This window comes from Leopardus geoffroyi, chromosome D1 (genome assembly GCF_018350155.1).
Source record: "Leopardus geoffroyi isolate Oge1 chromosome D1, O.geoffroyi_Oge1_pat1.0, whole genome shotgun sequence".
In the NCBI taxonomy this organism is placed as follows: domain Eukaryota; kingdom Metazoa; phylum Chordata; class Mammalia; order Carnivora; family Felidae; genus Leopardus; species Leopardus geoffroyi.
The window spans coordinates 75,705,604-75,724,610 of record NC_059329.1 but is presented as its reverse complement, the minus strand read 5'-3'; the positions used below and the strand labels follow the sequence as shown (position 1 = coordinate 75,724,610).

At 45.9% G+C, this 19,007-nt stretch overlaps 1 protein-coding gene across 29 annotated transcripts in view; it reads right to left on the bottom strand.

The window, feature by feature from the left end:
- The window catches only part of NAV2 (neuron navigator 2), a 740,939-nt gene that overhangs the window by 195,621 nt on the left and 526,311 nt on the right, over nt 1–19,007 (bottom strand). The window lies entirely within an intron of this gene.

The following is a 19,007-nucleotide window of genomic DNA, read 5'->3' as shown; positions in this document are numbered from 1 at the left end:
TTAGCATAAAGACAAACACCTTTATTGTGCTCATCACTTGGGAAATTCCAAGAATTCTAGGAGCTCTGTGCCAGAAATAGATGAAGACCAAATTTGGGACTTATTATAAATCACAATACTATAAACATCCACTGTCCAAGGCCAGTTTGGAATTTGTCCAAGGGTTCTCTGAGTGATATGACGGGGCAGAACACTAAACAGATTCAGGGAACCTGGGTTCTAATCCCATTTCGGCTACCATCTATTCTTTCGACAAGATTTTACTGAACATGATCGCATGCTCCCTGCCTTCCTAGAACTCCATCTAGCCCTGATTTGCTGGGTAGAAGTGAAAAAGTCATTTTGCCTGCTTCAGACAGACACACACACGCTTAACTTTCATGTCCTTGATGAGGCCCTGCTCTTCCTAGTTTTGGAGCATGTGATTCCCTCTTTCTAGAACACTCTTTCCTCTTCTGTGTAGTTAATTCAACACCCGTCTGACATTTGCTGGCTTCAGTCATTGCTGCATCTTGAGAAATTTGTACAGCACCTGACACAAAAAAAGGAGCTCGATGATTAGTGAATTTAGTCGAAGCCAGCTTGTCTGACAGATCGTATGATGGTTAAAAGCAAAATACCAGCTTCGGAATCATGTAGATCCTAGTTCAGATCTCAGCTCCGGCCTTATCAAGCTGCCTGATATTAGCAACTTATTTAACTCTGAGCCTCAGTTTGTGCATCCATAAAATGGAGAAGATACTATGACCCTCTCCAGTATGAGAAATTAAAGGAGGCCAGCATGCAAAGTACCTAAAATAACTCCAGGCACACAGGAATACCTAATAACCATCAGGTACCATTATCATCACTTGTTGTTACAAGTCCTTCTGTTTACAGTTCATTGCCTGAGCTACATTAAATACAGGCCCTAAAGTTACTTATAAGGCAGGTACCTGTAACATCTGCTTGTTGACAGACTATAGGCTTTATGATGGCAACAAAGAGGAGGAGGAAGATAACAGTAACAATTACTTCCTCTGAAGTCACTGATTTGTGACGCTTTGGCAGGCCTTTGTTCTCAAAAGCCCATAGGAGAAGTGGGAGAAGAAAAAGACCCGCTCAGACATGCTCCTGAAGAATGTCCTTCCCAGAAATTCTACAAACCACAAACCATGAAAAACTGCAGGATGTTTTACAACCAGGAATCTCCTCCTTGTCCCCTAGGAATCTTTGCTTGCTAAGGGTATGGAAAGCCATTTCTGTCCATTAGATCAATTGACAACTCAAAGTTACAATCCATTTTTATCTGGATCAAAGGCAAAATATATGACTATCTTAGCTGTTACTTAACCTTTCTAGACCAGCACCAAAGGCTCTCTATACTGCAGTAACAGAGGAAATGGACGGAACAGGGAGGATACTACTGGCTCAAAGCTCTGTTTAGTGCCTGGGGCTCTCCTGGAACCAGGCAGCTTCTGGAACTAGGTTCCCAGAAAAAGAGGGTGCATGCTCTGTACCCAGGACCATCCTACCTGAAACGGACTAAAGTCATAAAGATACAACGGAGGACCAGAAATTCTCTTCTTTGCTACCCTTGAGGCAAAGGCAATACCCTTATTTTACCAAGGAGACACTGAAGCTCAGGGAAAGGTAGGTACCTAACCACGCACTCTACTGGGTAGCTGCAGAGCTAGGGTCCGAACATCTACTTGGATCTGGCATGAAAGCAAACTATTTTGGGGGCGCCTGAGTGGCTCAGTCGGTTAAGCATCCAACTCTTGGTTTCAGCTCAGGTCATGATCTCATGATTTGGGAGTCCAAGCCTCACGTTGGGCTCCACACCAACAGTGCGGGGCCTGCTTGGGATTCACTCTCTGCCCCTCCCCCGTGCTCGCGTGCGTGAGCTCTCTCTCTCCATTACCATCACTCTCTCTCTCAAATAAACTTCAAAACAAATTTAAAAAGGAAAGCAAACTGTTTTGCTCTCTCTCAAAATAAATAAACTTCACAAAAATTAAAAAAAAAAAAAAAGAAAGCAAACTATTTTTAAAAACCACTTCACTGAGATATAACTCACCATAACATTCACCAAGGGTATGATTCCATACTTTTTAGTATATTCATGAAGTTAGGCCACTATCCCCACAATCTAATTTTAAAACATTTTGTTACAGGAGCGCCTGGGTGGCTCAGTCGGTTAAGCGTCCAACTTCGGCTCAGGACATGATCTCACGGTTCATGGGTTTGAGACCTGCATTGTGCTCTGTGCTGACGGCTTAGAGGCTGGAACCTGCTTCAGGTTCTGTGTCTCCCTCTCTCTCGACCCTCCCCCACGCACGCTCTGTCTCTACCTCTCAAAAATAAATAAATGTTAATTTTTTTTTTCAACGTTTATTTATTTTTGGGACAGAGAGAGACAGAGCATGAACGGGGGAGGGGCAGAGAGAGAGGGAGACACAGAATCGGAAACAGGCTCCAGGCTCTGAGCCATCAGCCCAGAGCCCGACACGGGGCTCGAACTCACCGACCGTGAGATCGCGACCTGGCTGAAGTCGGACGCTTAACCGACTGCGCCACCCAGGCGCCCCAAAAATAAATAAATGTTAAAAAAAAATTATTATAGCAAAAAGAAACTCTGTAGCCATTAGCAGTCATTCACCACGGCTCCTCTCTCTACATGCCCACCCTGACCCCTAGCCCTGCAAATACTGCTACCTGTTGCTAGAGATTTGCCTATTCTCCACATTTTCATATAAATGGAATCTAACAGGGTGCCTGGGTGGCTCTGTTAAGTGTCTGACTTCAGCTCAGGTCATGATCTCGCGGTCTGTGGGTTCAAGCCCTGCATCGGGCTCTGTGCTGACAGCTCAGAGCCTGGAGCCTGCTTTGGATTCTCTGTCTCCCTCTCTCTCTCAGTGCCCACCCCCACCCCCTGCTTGCACTCTCTCTCTCTCAAAAATGAATATTAAAAAAAAATTTTTTTTAATGGAATCTAACAGTATTTGGTCTGTAGTGATGAGGAAGCCATTTCTAAATGATAGACTTCATTCAGAGATACGCTGTCAAATACCGGAGCCACTAGCCACGTGTGGCCATTTAAATTCACTAAAATGGAAAACATTAAAATGTCAGTTCCTCCTCTCAGCAGCCACATTTCAAGGGTCTCATAGCCCCACACAGCCAGCTGACTCGCCTAGCGGCACCGATGGGGGGCACCGCCAGGTGGAGCTGAAGAAAGGTCTACTGGACAGCACTACCCTGAAGGAATCAGAGGTGTCTGTTGCTCAGCCACACACTCGACTCGCTCTCTGGGAAATGTCTGTTCCTCCAGGCGTTGGGCAGTTACCTTCTCAGGTGGATAGCGACAGCAAGAACGGCTTAAAGGAGAAGACAAAGAATAAGCAGCGAGCCACCAAGAGCCGAACCTCTCTTTCTTCCCATCCTTCCTACTCCCCCAACCTCAGGGTGACTTCCAGTGCCCAGGGGGAGCTCCCACCACCCAGACACCAGACCTGAAAAGTTCTCTGTTTAGTTAAGCTCATCCAAAAGGCAGACACGCCAAAGCCTTTGGAAGCACTTCAAGGAATCCAGCTTCGACCTCGGCTGTTTAATGGTTTCTGAAGCGTTTCATGCCAGAAGGTGATCTGAGGGGCTCCAAAATGAGACTGAACAGTCCTGGTCAGTTTCCGGCCAGCAGTGGCTACTTCGCTTGCCAAGACATGACCACGAAGGCTGACCAACACCCCGAGGCCAGAGCCATGGCGTCTTGGCATGCGCAGACGGAAGGGAGCTCAGAAATCGCCACGCTCAGGGTGGGCGCCCCTCCCCTTTCCTTGGACCGTTCTTTAGTTCAGCTATAATGTCTTTCCTTGCACTGTCCGAAGATGCTCCAGTCGCCAGGCCCCAGGAGTGGGGCGGTAGGTTTGGACGCATTACAAAAGATCAGAGAACGCAGACTGAAGGATGATGGACAAACAAAAGGAAAAATAGAATCACATTCAGGAAAAAACTCCTTTACTAGTCAAAGGGTCCTTTGTTCCAAAACACTGTGCAAATACCATCAATCATGACCTTTTAAGTTGTTTTAGGAGTATAATTAAGTTGGCTAATATCCTTTTGCTTAATAATATCCTTTTGTTCAGAACTCTGTTGAAAGATGTATCTTCTTTCTCCTACTTTAGCAGCCAAATTATGAAAAATACAAATGGCTAACAAATGCTTCTTCCAATATGTTCGCTTGTCTAAATCAATACTTTTATCCTGAACCTCCCCTCCCCCGACAAGTGCAGTGGGGGATTTCAAGAATCAATAGGTTACACATTTGTAAGATAACCGAGCTATGACAAGTGTTCAATTGTTAGAAGCTGTTTTGTTTACTGAAGGTCACTCTGGGTTTCTTGGTCCTTTTGGTTTTCAAAACCATCCTTCACGATAGTTCATCCATGACAGATGTAGCTAAGACGCTGTAATACGGGCACTTTAGACGTCTGATCTGAAGCAAAATACCAGGAGTGGAGAGCTGGCTCCTAGGGGTTCTGCGTCCAGCTGCCGTGGTTACTTTGCCCATTGTAGTCATTTTAGACTGTATACACTCATGAATTAATTCACGCGTTTGACAATCACGACATACATAATTCAGTGTTGTTTTTTTCCTTATGCTTCATCACATGTCACCCTCACCATAACTCTATGAGGTTGGTGCTACTCTTGCTTCCATTTTCAGAGCTGAGGAACCGGAAGTTCAGAGATGTTCAAGTCATGTGGCCATCAAGTGGGATCGCTGGGAACAGACCCCTGGGGCCCTGAACGCCAGTCTGGCATTCAGACCACCTTCATCACACAACTCGCACCAGCTGGCACGAAAAAGAAAAAGCAGAGCAGCATGGGTATTTGAAGACCAAGGACTCCAGAGGCCTGACACGGCTGACGCGGAGCCAGTCCCGTTCTGCAGGATGCTACTCTCACAGACAGCTCCTGGTGTGGCCAGAGGGGGCTTCAGACAGCAAGGGGGCTGTGTCTGCTATTCAGAGACCTTCTGCGGGGCTGGAGTAAAAGGATCCTTCAGCCACTCACCCCACTGAGAGCTGGCAGAGCGATACGCCCCCATACTTGCAGGAAACGACGTGCGTCTTAGCCTTTTATTAAAAATTTTTAATGTTTATTATTTATGTTTGAGAGAGAGAGAAACAGAGCGCAAGCAGGGGAGGGGCCGAGAGAGAGGGACACAGATGCCAAAGCAGGCTCCAGGCTCCGAGCCGTCAGCACAGAGCCCGACGCGGGGCTCAAACCCACGAACCACGAGATCAAGACCTGAGCCGAAGTCGACGCTTAACTGACTGAGCCACCCAGGCGCCCCAGCCTATCTTTTATGAGCTCAGAGCAGGAGTCTCATTTTCATGGGATTCCATGAACACAGTCTATTACCCTGACAAGTGGAATCAATCCATCAATAAGATACATGCATTGTGTCCTGCTTATTTACTGTGGTAGACTGACTGCAAAAACAGCCCAAGTCTCCACCCTCTCTGTATCACAGATGTTCTGCAGTGGGGCTCCGCAGCTCCTCCCTCAATTGGTGCAGGATTCCCAATCCCATGCACCTGGCCAGGTCATGTGACTTGCTCTGGCCAACAGAACGCTGTAGAAGAGAACCAACGTTCCATTCCTTTCCAGGGTTTAGGCCTCACAGGGCTGTGCTCTTAGCCCGTCTTGGAACTCATCCACCACGAGGACAGCCTGGACTGGCCCGTTGGAGGACCAAAGACCAGGGGGAGAAAGGGGAGCATCTCTGATGAGGGCAGTACAGATTAGCCAGCATCCAGTGGACGCCCAGACGACCCCAGATGCATGAGCGAGTCCAAGTGAGATCAGCCAAGCCTGGCACGCCTCAGCAGAGCCGTCTCATCAACCTGTAGGCTGGCGTATACATGGCTATTATTCGAAGCCCTACTTTTTAGGGCCTGGGGAGATAGGGGTCAACCAACAAGTCACAACTTGCTTCACCAACTTTCTCAGGACGGGAGGATGCAGAAAAAGGTTAGCCCCCACAAGTTTCACTAATATTTATGATTTGCTGGGCAGTAACAGGATTGAAGCAGTTCCATGGGAAAGTCACTATGTCTTCTTTTTTTCTTTTTTTGTAATTTTTTAAAGTTTATTTTGAGAAAGAGAGAGCGGGAGATAGTGTGAGTGGGGGAGGGGCAGAGAGAGAGGGACAGAGAGACTCCCAAGCAGGCTCTGCACTGTTGGCACAGAGCCCAATGCAGGGCTCGAACTCATGACTTGAGCTGAAGTCAAGAGTCAGATGCTTAACTGAGTCACCTGGGAGCCCCAAATAGTCACTGTTTCTCATTGGAGGGCTGGAGACTGCAAAGGCTCAGAACATGGCTAAAAGAACACAAGCTTGGCATCAGCCATCAGGGTCAGAATCTGCACCCTAGCATATACATCCTTTGTGGAAAAGTCACTCTCCCGCACAGGTACTCACTGGTATAGACTCCAGACCAGATAAATTTCATAGGAGACAGGGTGATCCTGGCACCCTAAAGAATATTATTACTGAAGGGCCAGAGCCTTGTCCATAAATGAGTAACAGGACAGTATGAGTGTCTCTGGTGCATAGAAATCTTTACAAACGGAGCCCAGTTTCTTCCCTAAAAGGTCTAAATAATTCCTCTTTCTGGCGGGCTATCCTCTGACTTTCCTTAATGAATGCTGCCCTCTACAGCATGTGCATTAAATAAATAAATATATATATATATATATATATATATATATATATATATGTATACACACACACACACACACACACACACACACACATTTATTTATTTAAATAACTCTCCCGGAAGATATTTGTATCTGGCTCTTCTGAGAAGAGGACAAGGGAATGAATCCAAGTGTTAAATGATCGAAACCACCCCTGAACAACTTCTCACTCAGTAGCCACGACTTCTTTTACATGGTAGAGATCCTGGCCTGTGGCCTCTTTGATGGCCTCACAGTACGAGCTTTGCGAGTTCTAGACAACTTATCTGAAGTTACAGGAGAGATCTTTCCCAACTGTGTGAATGGAGGGAAAGAAGTCATCATAAACTGTACACAGGCCATTGCCTACATAAAACGCAACTTCTTTTGTTCAGCACAGAAATGAACCCCAGAATGGAAGCAGCACCACCCAGAATAAAATGTTGTTTTGGAAGGAATGAATACCTTCAAAGGAACCAACCCAAAGGCGAGCCTTTGTGAACGCTGATCAACCACGATGGATACGTGTCATTATTAGGCCTTTTCGGAACCATATCACCTCTAAAATCATACCAACTCTACCCTTTGCCTAAGATAATCAAATCCTGTATCGGCCAGGGATTTTAGAGAATATTTATCCCAGTCCATTTGCTAATACAGGAAACCCCACCTTTAGTAACGTCGGTGAGGGACGATCTAGCCTCTGTTTCTGTTTCTATGAGGTCAGGAAACTCTCTACTCCCATGATGAGCCTCTGTTCAACTGTGAGAAGAAAAATGTGAATAAGTTCTTTTTGAAATTTTGCACCAAAAGTTTGAGTCCCTGTGATTTTTTTACTTCTCCTGTGACCAGAGAGAGAAAAAATAGCTGGCCCAAGATACAGACTTTTATTTTTTTATTGTTTATTTTTATTTTTTAGTGTTTTTGAGAGAAAGAGCAAGCGAGCACAAACAGGGGAGGGGCACAGAGAGAGAGAGAGAGAGAGAGAGAGAGACAGAATCTGAAGTAGGCTCCAGGATCTGAGATGTTAGCACAGAGCCCCACATGGGGCTCAAACCCATGAGATTTGAGACCATGACCTGAGCCGAAGTCAGACGCTTGACCCACCAGCTACCCAGGTGCCCCTTAAATTGTTTTTATGTTTCTATTATTTTTTGAGAGAGACACAGAGCACGAGTGGGGGAGGAGCAGAGAGAGAGGGAGACACAGAATCCAAAACAGGCTCCAGGCTCTGAGCTGTCAGCACAGAGCCCGACGTGGGGCACGAACCCATGAATCGCAAGACCATGACCTGAGCCGAAGTCAAACGCTTAACCGACTGAGCCACCCAGGCACCCTTAGACTTCCATTTCTAAAAGGAATATGACCTCTCTTCACAAAACTGTTTACTAAAACATCCTTTATTTCTAAACTCTGGATGAGAGTGGCTGCTCTGTGCAAAGTAGACCCCTGCAGACTTTCTCTGGGTGTCACCCCAATGAGGCTCTACCTAACACACAGAATTGGCTTCATCTCTCCTTTATTCTCCCTCTTAGCACCTTATCGTCTTCTTAAAAGCACTTAACACAGGACTTGGTGGAGAGGAACGTATGTTATTAGTCTTTGGGAAAAAAAAGCAGTTGATACAAAATGTCATGAGATTATTTGTGGCTTAATATTGGTCTCTTCCACCAGACCCTAAGTTCCACGAGGGCAAAGATGACATTATCGACTTTTTCGCTTTTGAGTATTTAGCATGAGGCTGGATATCTAGAGGGCACCCAATAATGTGCTGAACTGAGTTTCAAGTACATGAGTGCATAAAAGAAGGGAGACTCATGTACTCCACACTGCACAGTCGGGTCGGCATGATTAAAAATATAGCCACATCTGGCAGAACTTTTCCTGTAGCAAAAATCAACCAGTGCCTTCATAGATCCTTATTCTTAGGGCTAAATTGGATTCTTAAATCCACCAGCTGGTGGCTGCTGAAGGGGGCGGACAGCCCTGCGAAGATGAGTTTAGCTTGGGCCTGCTGTCAGCTCCTGACCGTGCCGCATGAGCCTGGTCGCGTCCAGAACGTGGCTTTTCTTCCATTCACACGCGTTCTCTCAAATGAGGAAGCAAATGTGGGGAGGCCTTGTCCGGAAGAAAACACCTAGACAATGTCAAGTCATTATCCTCCCAGAGTGCCCTGAGAGCGCCAGGCAGGACACGAAGGCTCTACCCGGAGACACAATACAGAACCTGGGCAGTAGGGGGCAGCAGAGACTCAGTGTCTGGACTGCCCTGAGGCAAGCTTTTTTTGTAAAACTGCTTTACCCATGGTGAGTTATTACAAGTCGCCAATTCCCACCTCCATTTCATATTTCATAAAAATGCCATGCTTCTCTCATTTTGAAAACGGCAAAGAGAGCGTTAGGTGTTCAGGGGCCTTCCTTATTTACCTTTGTTCTCACAAGGCAAGCAGGCCAGGCTGCAGATTTCCAGCAGCAGCTTGTGTCTATCCACAAAGTTCCGACAGCCTTGCTCACCTCACGAATGAACGTGACTGCAGCTAAAGATTCATGACAGGAGCTCCTGGGACACTAAGCACATAAACCGTGACCACAGTGCCTTGGCATAAACCACTCTGCAGCATGACCACTAACATGGCACGATGCCTGCAGATGGCCTGTGCGTCACACCTACCACGATATGGCTGCATGGGGACCGCTGTCTTGGAAACAAACGTTCTCCAGGTGACCCCCTCATTTGTCATTCTCATCAGGGGAAGACAGGTTCCCTAGCGTATGTGCTACGTGTTGGAATCCTAACGAAACACACACTGGCAGAATTGTGAAGGCAGGCTATGGTGTAGAAACGGGCATTTCATCCATGAGGTTCATTTAAGACCCAGAATGCCAAGTCCTCAACACAGAGAGAAGCCACACACGCATGCACAAGCGACTCCCTGGCGAGTTGCTATGCCAGCTACCGAGTTTATTGTTCAGGAGCTCTCCCCTCGTTCTGACCAGCCTTCTGTTCTTGTCCGTTTGATCAGCACAGTATTCCTTCTGTGTGTCGTGAACATGGGCCACTTGTGCCCAGAGAAAAGTTAAGCGCATTTATCCCAAAATGTATTTATCACCTCGTGCTCATCAACTTTGTCAAATACTTAAATATTTAAAAAGAACATTTAAAGGAATGACAGCAAGGCCCTGGCTGCAGATGAGACCTGGATAAAAATGACGATGAGAGCACCGAGAAACATAAATACTTTCCCCTACCAATGATCCTTGAAATTAAATTGAATTCACGTATGTGTGACGCTTGCCACATAGCAGATGGAAGCAAAAGAAATGCGGAGATTTATCATCTGAAGATCAGAAGCACATCAACGAGCCATCTTCCATTCCTGACACAAGCTAATCAAATAGATACTTCATCTCCTGAAATGATTTATTTTTCTCTCTCCTTTACTCATTCTTCCTGTTACAACAGGCCAGGTTTATTGTATTTTAGAAACAGGACACACAGCAGAGAGCCATAAGCTCACACGTTGGCTTCGAAACACATCCACATTTAGAGGAAAGCAAACATGGTTATATCTGTCATCTTCTCCGTGAAAAAGGATGGCTTTAGCATTAAAGGTTATTAATTTCCCACATTAGAAGGACTGATGCACCTTCTCTGAAGGCCCTTCTGAATTACACAGTAGATCAAGAAAATGGCTCCCAAAGGTCGCCAGAGACACTCTACCAGAAACGATTTCTTTCACCTTCAAGTCTGACTTTATTTATTTATTTATTTATTAAACATTTTTATTTATTTTTGAGACAGAGAGAGACAGAGCCTGAATGGGGGAGGGTCAGAGAGAGGGAGACACAGAATCTGAAACAGGCTCCAGGCTCTGAGCTGTCAGCACAGAGCCCGACGCGGGGCTCGAACTCACGGACTGCGAGATCATGACCTGAGCCGAAGCCGGCCGCTCAACCGACTGAGCCACCCAGGTGCCCCCTTCATGTCTGACTTTAATTTGATGCTCCAGCTAACAACAGCAGCTAGGATGGACTTTGGCTAGGAAGCTTTACTAGTGTTCATCCTTCCCTCTGAATAGGGCAGCGCCCTGGTAAAGTAACATCAAGCTCTTCAAGCGCCAAGTACGGAAAGAACCAGAAGATGATTCTCCAATCGGAGAAAGGGTGGGCTGACTTCCCCCCCCAAACACTTCTTTGCAGCACACTACCTCTGCTACCGTATCGAGACCCCCACAGTGACGCTCCCTTTTTCATATTTCTAGGCTAAGCATGGGATCAAAATCCTTTTCCTTTGTTTTCTATTAGCTCAGCTGACACAAGGGAATACTGAAGATTTTTTTTTTTTTAATTACAATAAGAATTCCACTACAGATTAGTGAGGCAATGGAACGGAGCCAAAAGAAGGTATGAAGACCCAAACAAGGGGGTAAGTTCACCCAGTATAAGTTACGGGCGCTGAGAGTAAGTTTAAATATATGTACAGCAAAACGTATATGCAAATTTGAATGGTTTCCCATTTACTGGGCTCCTGCTGCACGCCAGGCATTAGTCTGGGTGTCTCACTACATTATCTCTACTCCCTACAACAACACGCTACAAAGAGGCTGCAGGGACTGGAAGGGCAGCTGGAGGGCGGCATGCCCTTTCAAAGGTGACCCAGAAGTCCTCCCTAGGAGAGGGGTTCTCAAACTTCACTGCTGTAAGAATATCAGGGGTAGAAAACGTGGATTTCCAGGCTCATTCAGAAACCTGACTTAGAAGGACTAGGTTTGCAAAGCCTCGGGATTTGTGTTTCTAGCAATTACCTCAAAGGATGCTGGTGTCCACGATCCATTAATCACGCCCTGAGAGACAACGCTTCAGAGTCTTGAGTGTACGGTCCCACCAGATCATGGGACTTGAGCTGCGCCCTTTAGACTTAACAGAGACCTACCACGCTGTCCCTTCTTGGATTTGCATATGGGCAATTTACATACACTGTGTCAGAGTGGAACAATATTACTGTTTAAGGTGTTATTTGGGAGACTGGTACCACGTGTTTAGGACTTTTCATCTATTCAGTTAGACAATGTCAATCCTTTGTTTAGAGCAAAAGGAAACTGGTGTGAAATACAAACTAAAACAATGAAACCTGAGTTTGCCAAAGAGCGGTTGACCTCCACCTGCCCTGCTTGTGAAAGGGCACCATTAATAGAGAGCAAATGAACGGACTCTACACCACGTTTCGAACACTCAGAGCTCAGCAATTTTTTCACACCATGCAAATGAAACCCACAAGGTCAATAAGCTCCAGCTATCGGGAAACAAGAAGTCATAATACTTCATAGCGATGTCTGCAATCGGTGGAGACAACAAAGACAAAACGAGAATTGTGCTATGCAAAAAAAAGAGAATCCTTCACATCTGACTTTCTACCATCATTTGGGCTAGGGCAGACTGATGCCACCCCACAGATAAATCAACTGGATCTCTGAGAGGTAAGCTGACCTACTGTGGGAGAAGGATTGACAAAATCTCTTCCCCTTCTGCATGAGAATTTAACCTTCAGTTTACCTTGTAACTCTGTTCCCCTGGAAACTTGATAAAGATAGAATGCCAGCTATGTTACTAAGCAACACTGCTCCTGGTAAAAATGACCCTTGGTAGTTAAACCACATCTGGACTGAGAAGAGCTATAAATGGGGTATAAACACCTCTTGGGGGACACCATCATTTTAAGTTTCTCTAAGTACTGTGACTACTAATCAGACCTCATCCTTGCAGGAACCGTAGAAGTTAGTTGGTCATACTGTGTATTTACGAGAGATATTGGCTCCCACGGAGCATGTGGCCTTTATGCTAGAGTGACTCTTGCACCTGCCCTGTGGGAGTCTTGTAGCCTCACACCTGAGTGGTCCCATAGGTGGGAGGAGGCAGCGACAGCATCTGGGTGGCTATGCAGCAAACCCCTGGTACAGGACCATGCCTATGGAAGAGAAACACTTTCCCTGCCAGCAACCTGTGATTCCTGTCTACATCCTGAGGAGGACAGTGCCATGTGGGGTTCATGGTGGTCCTAAGGGGGATCCTGAGCAGATGCCCCGGTGAGCACTATACTTGCCCCAAAAGCCACACTTCTGGGAAGTATTGGAAGGCCAGAGCTCAAACTCAATTGTCTGCTTCAGTGTAAAGTCTTTCTCTGTTCATTTGCAGGCTCTAAACCTTCCCCTACTTTCCCCCAAACTCCCGCCAAGATAACTATATTCTGGCCCAAGAGACTGGCACAGCTTCTCAAATACTTGCTAGGCTTTTTTTTCCTCCCAGTGCCAGGTGTGAGGTCGCTTTTCACTGGTCACTTTTAATTCATCCTGCTTGCCCAGCCTCAACAGCTGATCTAACAGTTCACTGATTCCATTTCCAGATGATCCCCCCTGAGACTCCTTTAAATTCAGCGATACCTCCTCAGTTCAAATCTTTTTAAACTGGCTTTTTTTTTTTTTTTTTTTTTTTTTTTTTAGCCCTCAGACAATTAAGGCTTCTGCTCAGAGGGTCAAGGGGACCTCACGGTTGATTCCCAACCAGAGAGAACGGAGCACGGACAGGCATGCGAGCTCTCCCTGGTCCAGGACTGCCCTGCAACTGCTGGGGTCTCCTGATGGCCAAGGGAGGCCTCACCCCACCGCTGAAATGATCTTGTAGACATTTCCCTCTACAGGTCTTCCATAGGACAAAAGTTTATTAACACAGTGACCCCAGCAGATGTCCTGTTGGATTAACACCTGGACCCAAACAGTGGGATGAGTCACTCTTTCCCAGCCTCCCGCTCTCTTTCTGTGAAAATCTGGAGCTAGAAATCACTGCACATGCTATCACTCCTCGGAAGTCCTCCTGGAGCCTTCCTGACAAAGCCCCTCTTTTTCCTCATGGCTTTGAAGGAATCCCTCTTACAGGACTTGTGAGCACTCCCCCCGCCCCTGGGGTTGTGATGGAAACTCTGAATCTGTGTCTCAGTCCCCTCAGTCATGATGACAAGCCCAAGGCTGGACATAAGCAGTGACAAGATGAACAAATGAAAGAAACAACCTGAAACGGGAACACCCAACCGTATGCTTTTCTGTGTGATGTGGACCACTGAATTAATCCCATGTAACCTGTAATTTTATGCCAGAATCCTGGTTAATGGCAGGCCATGGGCAACTTCTTCACAGTTCTCTCTCCCAATCATTAACTCAGATAAATAACTTACTTTGCCAACCATAAAGTGACAAGTTTACAGAGATTCTAAATCAATGGCTCCAGTGTTACTCAGACAAGACATAGTCTGAAGGCTATAAAACTCTGTCTCCACCCCTGTCTGGCTCTTCGTTTCTACTCATGACAGCAGAGAGTGAACAAGAGGGAGAAAATGACATAGGATGAAGACCAGGGGAGGGAACCTATGAGAAAGCACTTAGAGGGCTCCCATTAGACAAGGCCAAGGGGCCAGGGAAAACAAGCATTCATACCTCACAGTGGCTTAGGGACGGATGACCTCAGACTCACTTTACAGAAGGGGAAACCGAGGCCCAGAGAAATTAAGCATTTTTTTAAAAATTTTTTTAATGTTTATTTATTTTTGAGACAGAGACAGATCTCGGGCGGGAGGGTCAGAGAGAGAGAGGGAGACACAGAATCCGAATCAGGCTCCAGGCTCCGAGCTATCAGCACAGAGCCCGATGAGGGGCTTGAACCCACAGACGGTGAGATCATGGCCTGAGCCGAAGTCGGATGCCCAACCGACTGAGCCACCCAGGCACCCCGAGAAATTAAGCACTTGAGTGAGGCCACACTAGTTGACAGACAGCTTGATCTCAAACCCAAGTGCTTTCTGTACATGCCAAAGTCTGTCCACGTCACTAGTCATAACTCATAGCAAGACGGCAGTTAAAAGGGCCAGTTGTTAGCAAAGGATCTTGTTATTTCAGCTTACTGTAACCCGCCTCATTTCAAAGGCAGTATTTTTTGTCCAAGAGAGTGAAAACAAGTGCGTAGGGAAACTGACCTCTCACACGTTGCTGATGGGAACAGACATAGGTATAACCTTTTGGAAGCAAAATCTGGCAATGTTAAAACATCTGCAAAATGTGTATACCCTTAAATGAAATGGTATACACGTGCAAAAAAGACATGAGGATGTTAATTTCAGTACTATTTATAATATCAAAGAATTAGGGGTGGCTCAGCTGGTTAAGCGTCTAACTTTAGCTCAGGTCATGATCTCACAGTTCGTGAGTTCGAGCCCCGCGTCGGGCTCTGTGCTGACAGCTCAGAGCCTGGAGCCTACTTCTGATTCTGTATCTCCCTCTCGCTGCGCCTCCCCTGCCCGTGCTCTAAGAATAAACAAACATTAAAAAGTTTTTTTAAATTAAAAAAAAAAAGAATTGGAAGCAACCAAAATGAAAGTAGTTAGGAATATTAAGGTGAATTTATGCGATGGAGTCCTATGCAACTATTATAAAGAGAGAATAAACTATAAAAAGGTTATCCATGATTGGTTGATTTTATTTACAAGATTTTAAGTCATATACAATGTATGTCAGAGTGTCTGTGTACAGAATTCCTGTAAGAATTAAATTATTACTTACAAAGCCCTTAGAACAGTACTTGGCAAATATTAAACAGTAGGGAAAATTTATAAAAATGTGATAGTATATGCATAAAGAAAATACAGAAGAATATAAGTGATAAACAGGGGCTAATTCTGAGAGCAGGGGTTATGCAGGGTTCTCTTTCAATAAATTTATGCTGTTTAAAAATTTTTTACATGACGATTTTTATCACGAAAATATAATAAACATACACTTTCTCTAAAATGAAGAAAACCGTATTATTCAGGAGAGACCATCTTCCATTTGCACAGAATTTAGTTTAGGAATAGTAAATATTTCAAATTCATAGGACGGACCAAATACTTTAGAAATGTATTTGATTTCTGGCAGTGCTAACCCATCCAGAGGATGTAAGCGAGAGGATGGAAGGAAAAGATAATGTCACCAATGTTGAAAATGACAGCTCTTTCCTCTTCCTGAAAAGCTGTGATTCTGGTCTGGAGCCGTAGGGCCAAGGGAGGAAGCGAGGAGCCGCCGTATTCCAGGCCATCCCCCAACAGATCCGCAGGGGAACCTGCTCACAGCATCCCGCGGGCCGGGCAAGGTGCCTCACTGCTGCCCCCTGCAGGAGTGAGTGGGGGAAGCCAAAGACGAACCTAACCACGCTAGTGAAAACTGCCCAACTAGCAGCTTTTCCTACAGGCTAAGGATTTGTACTTTCCTCCAAACCTCACAAATTCCTGGGATTTACACACCAACTGTGCACTTGGTCACCTCATGGACTAAGCCAATACAGTGTGTGTGTGTGTGTGTGTGTGTGTTTGTCCCTAGACTTTTTCCCCGCTGTGAAGTATTTTATATATCTATTCTTCTTCTGTTTCACATCTCAGTTGATTGCTCAGTTGAATACTGAAAATATAAGTATTTTCTAGATCTATTACTCTTCTTCTGTTTCACATTTCAGTTGACCAGAACAAAATTCAGCGATGATGGCAGGAAGGCATTCGCTTCTTTGGACGTGATTTTCAGAGGAATCTTTCAGTTATTTCCTCACAAAGGATTAAGTGCTCCGGGGCTTTGGAAAAGCTGCCTGTTATAATTTCCTTTTATTCCTCTTTATCCTTTTAAAAAATCAAGACTAAGTGTTGAAATATTTTTGTCATATGTTGGAAGAGTAGTGAATTTCTTGTTCCCCTTTCTGGTGGGATCAGATCAACTCCTAGAAGAATCCCTGGTCCAATGGGTCACATGTACAAGCCTACAAATTGGTTTACCTGAGCGAAAATGCCAGCATGCAATGTGATCAGGGCCTGTCCGACTCATAAGACAGCTTCGAGAAGGATAGGTCATGAGATTATATTGTGGACTTTAACTCATCTGAAAGCAGTCCATACCTCAACTACAGCGCCCACCACACTGAGCTACAACGTATCTGCTCACTAGTGTGCACCTCTCCAGGACCTGTCAAGATGAGGGATGCTACCCTGAGCCCCCGAAAACCTGCTGTGCCTCCCGATGGCCAGGTGGGGGAGCCACTTCTCCCACCACGTGGTCCATGCTGCATGGAGCTGGCTACCTCATAGGCTGCCATCAAGGTCAGATTCAACAGAGGACACAGGGACTGTGAGAAAGGAGGAGGAAATACAAAAGCCTCTTTAGGTACAATTGTGCTGTCCCTTTACCTCAGGATGGTGGGGAAAGTATTAGAATAAAAGCTACCCGGGTCTGCCGAAGCCTGCTTGACCTAAGCTCTCCAGGCTAGGAGAGGGATCATAAATGTACTCTCCCATGCACCTGGAGCCCCAGTCAGTTATTTTTATCATTCTGGGAGGGAATCCTTAGGGGATTTTGTGAGTCCCAGCTCACAAGATATTCTCACACTTACTACCTCACTCGATCCTCCCAGGACACAGGACAGAGCTCGAGTTCAAACCCAGGACTCAAACCTTGATCCGAATTCCAGTGCTCAATTACCAGAGAGGGCAAGTTACTAAATCTCAATTAGCCTCAGTTCTTTTATCTGTAAAATTGGGTTAATGATATTTACCACACAGAATGTTTGTGAAGACCAAGTAACACAGTGAAAATCAAAGTCCCTGGCAGATGATACTTATTTTTATTTATTTTTTTATTTATAGAGAGAGAGAGAGCACACGCGCGCACGCGAGGGGAGACGAGGGGCAGAGAGAGAACCAGAATTTTTAGCAGGCTCCATACTCGGTGCACAGCCCAACATGGGGCTCGATCCCACAACCCTGGGCTCATGACCTGAGCCAAAATCAAGAGTCTGACACTTAACCAACTGAGCCACCCAAGTGCCCCTTAAACACACTTTTAAGAAGACCATACTTTTTTTTTTTTTTTAATTTTTTTTTTCAACGTTTATTTATTTTTGGGACAGAGAGAGACAGAGCATGAACAGGGGAGGGGCAGAGAGAGAGGGAGACACAGAATCGGAAACAGGCTCCAGGCTCTGAGCCATCAGCCCAGAGCCCGACGCGGGGCTCGAACTCACGGACCGCGAGATCGTGACCTGGCTGAAGTCGGACGCTTAACCGACTGCGCCACCCAGGCGCCCCAAGAAGACATACTTTTGAAAGGAACATGTTTGGCTATGGTTGAAGAGGAGAAAAGGAGGGGAGGGGAAGGGGGTGGAAAGAGGGAAAAAGACGACAAATGGCTTTCTTAAGGCAGGAGCCAAGGGCTGGATCACAAAGAACTTGACTGGTTGAGACCTCCCACTGCTGGCTGCAGTTTCCAATGCCCTGATGCAAAACTTTCTGCCATATATAGGTCAGCCATACCAAACCTCCCTTCCTATTTTCTCAAGTATGCTAGCTGAGGGTAGGGCAGAAACCAAGCTCCACTAAATGAAACCATCCCGGGCTAGAGGGTAGGTCCAGGAGCCTCGGATCTCGTTCACAGTGGGAAGGCTGCCCAGGCTCCTGGAACACTTTCAGAGTGGGAGGCAGCTCTCCTGAGTCTCGGGGGAGTCGAGGGCACATCTAGGACAACTCTTACTGTAGAAAATGCTTCCAAGAGATCTGGGCACATCACCCCCACCAAGAAGTCTAGACCACTTAGCCTGGGAGGAATGAAGGAGGGCTCTGCTTCTGACTGTACAATCTTCTAAGCTCAGTTTCTCCAAGGTCTCACGAGACACAGACTGAAGCAAGCAAATGTTTGTTTCACCATCTTCTGTGCAATAGCCCCCACAAAGCTACTCACCTCTTCCCCCATCCTGAGATCTCAGGGCTATGTAGAGCAAAAAGTCATATCCTCTTTTGGTAAAAGTTACATCATCGGAACACTAAGAATAATGTTGCATATTCCTCATATGTAGCCAAGATATTCATTTACACAACCCACATTTCTGCCTTTTTCAAAGGGTGAAAATTCCCTTGTTCTTAACTTCCCTCATATCACTTTTAACGGGTAGAAAGCTTATCAGGTCACAAAACGCACACTCCGAGAACCTTGCATTTCTGGAAAACCATCTACCATACAGAGCACGTTCTGTGACAGTTTACTTTCAAGTTGTAAATGCTATATTGCTTCTCTCTGTAGCCAGGTGTCTTCCGGGCCCCTACTGAAACAAATACTCCTAATTCCTGCTGGCAACCATGAACCTATTTCCACCACTTTATTAATGCCTCTGCTAACAAAGCTCCTGCCAGCCAAGTATGTCCTATGGCCCATGCTATGTGCAACC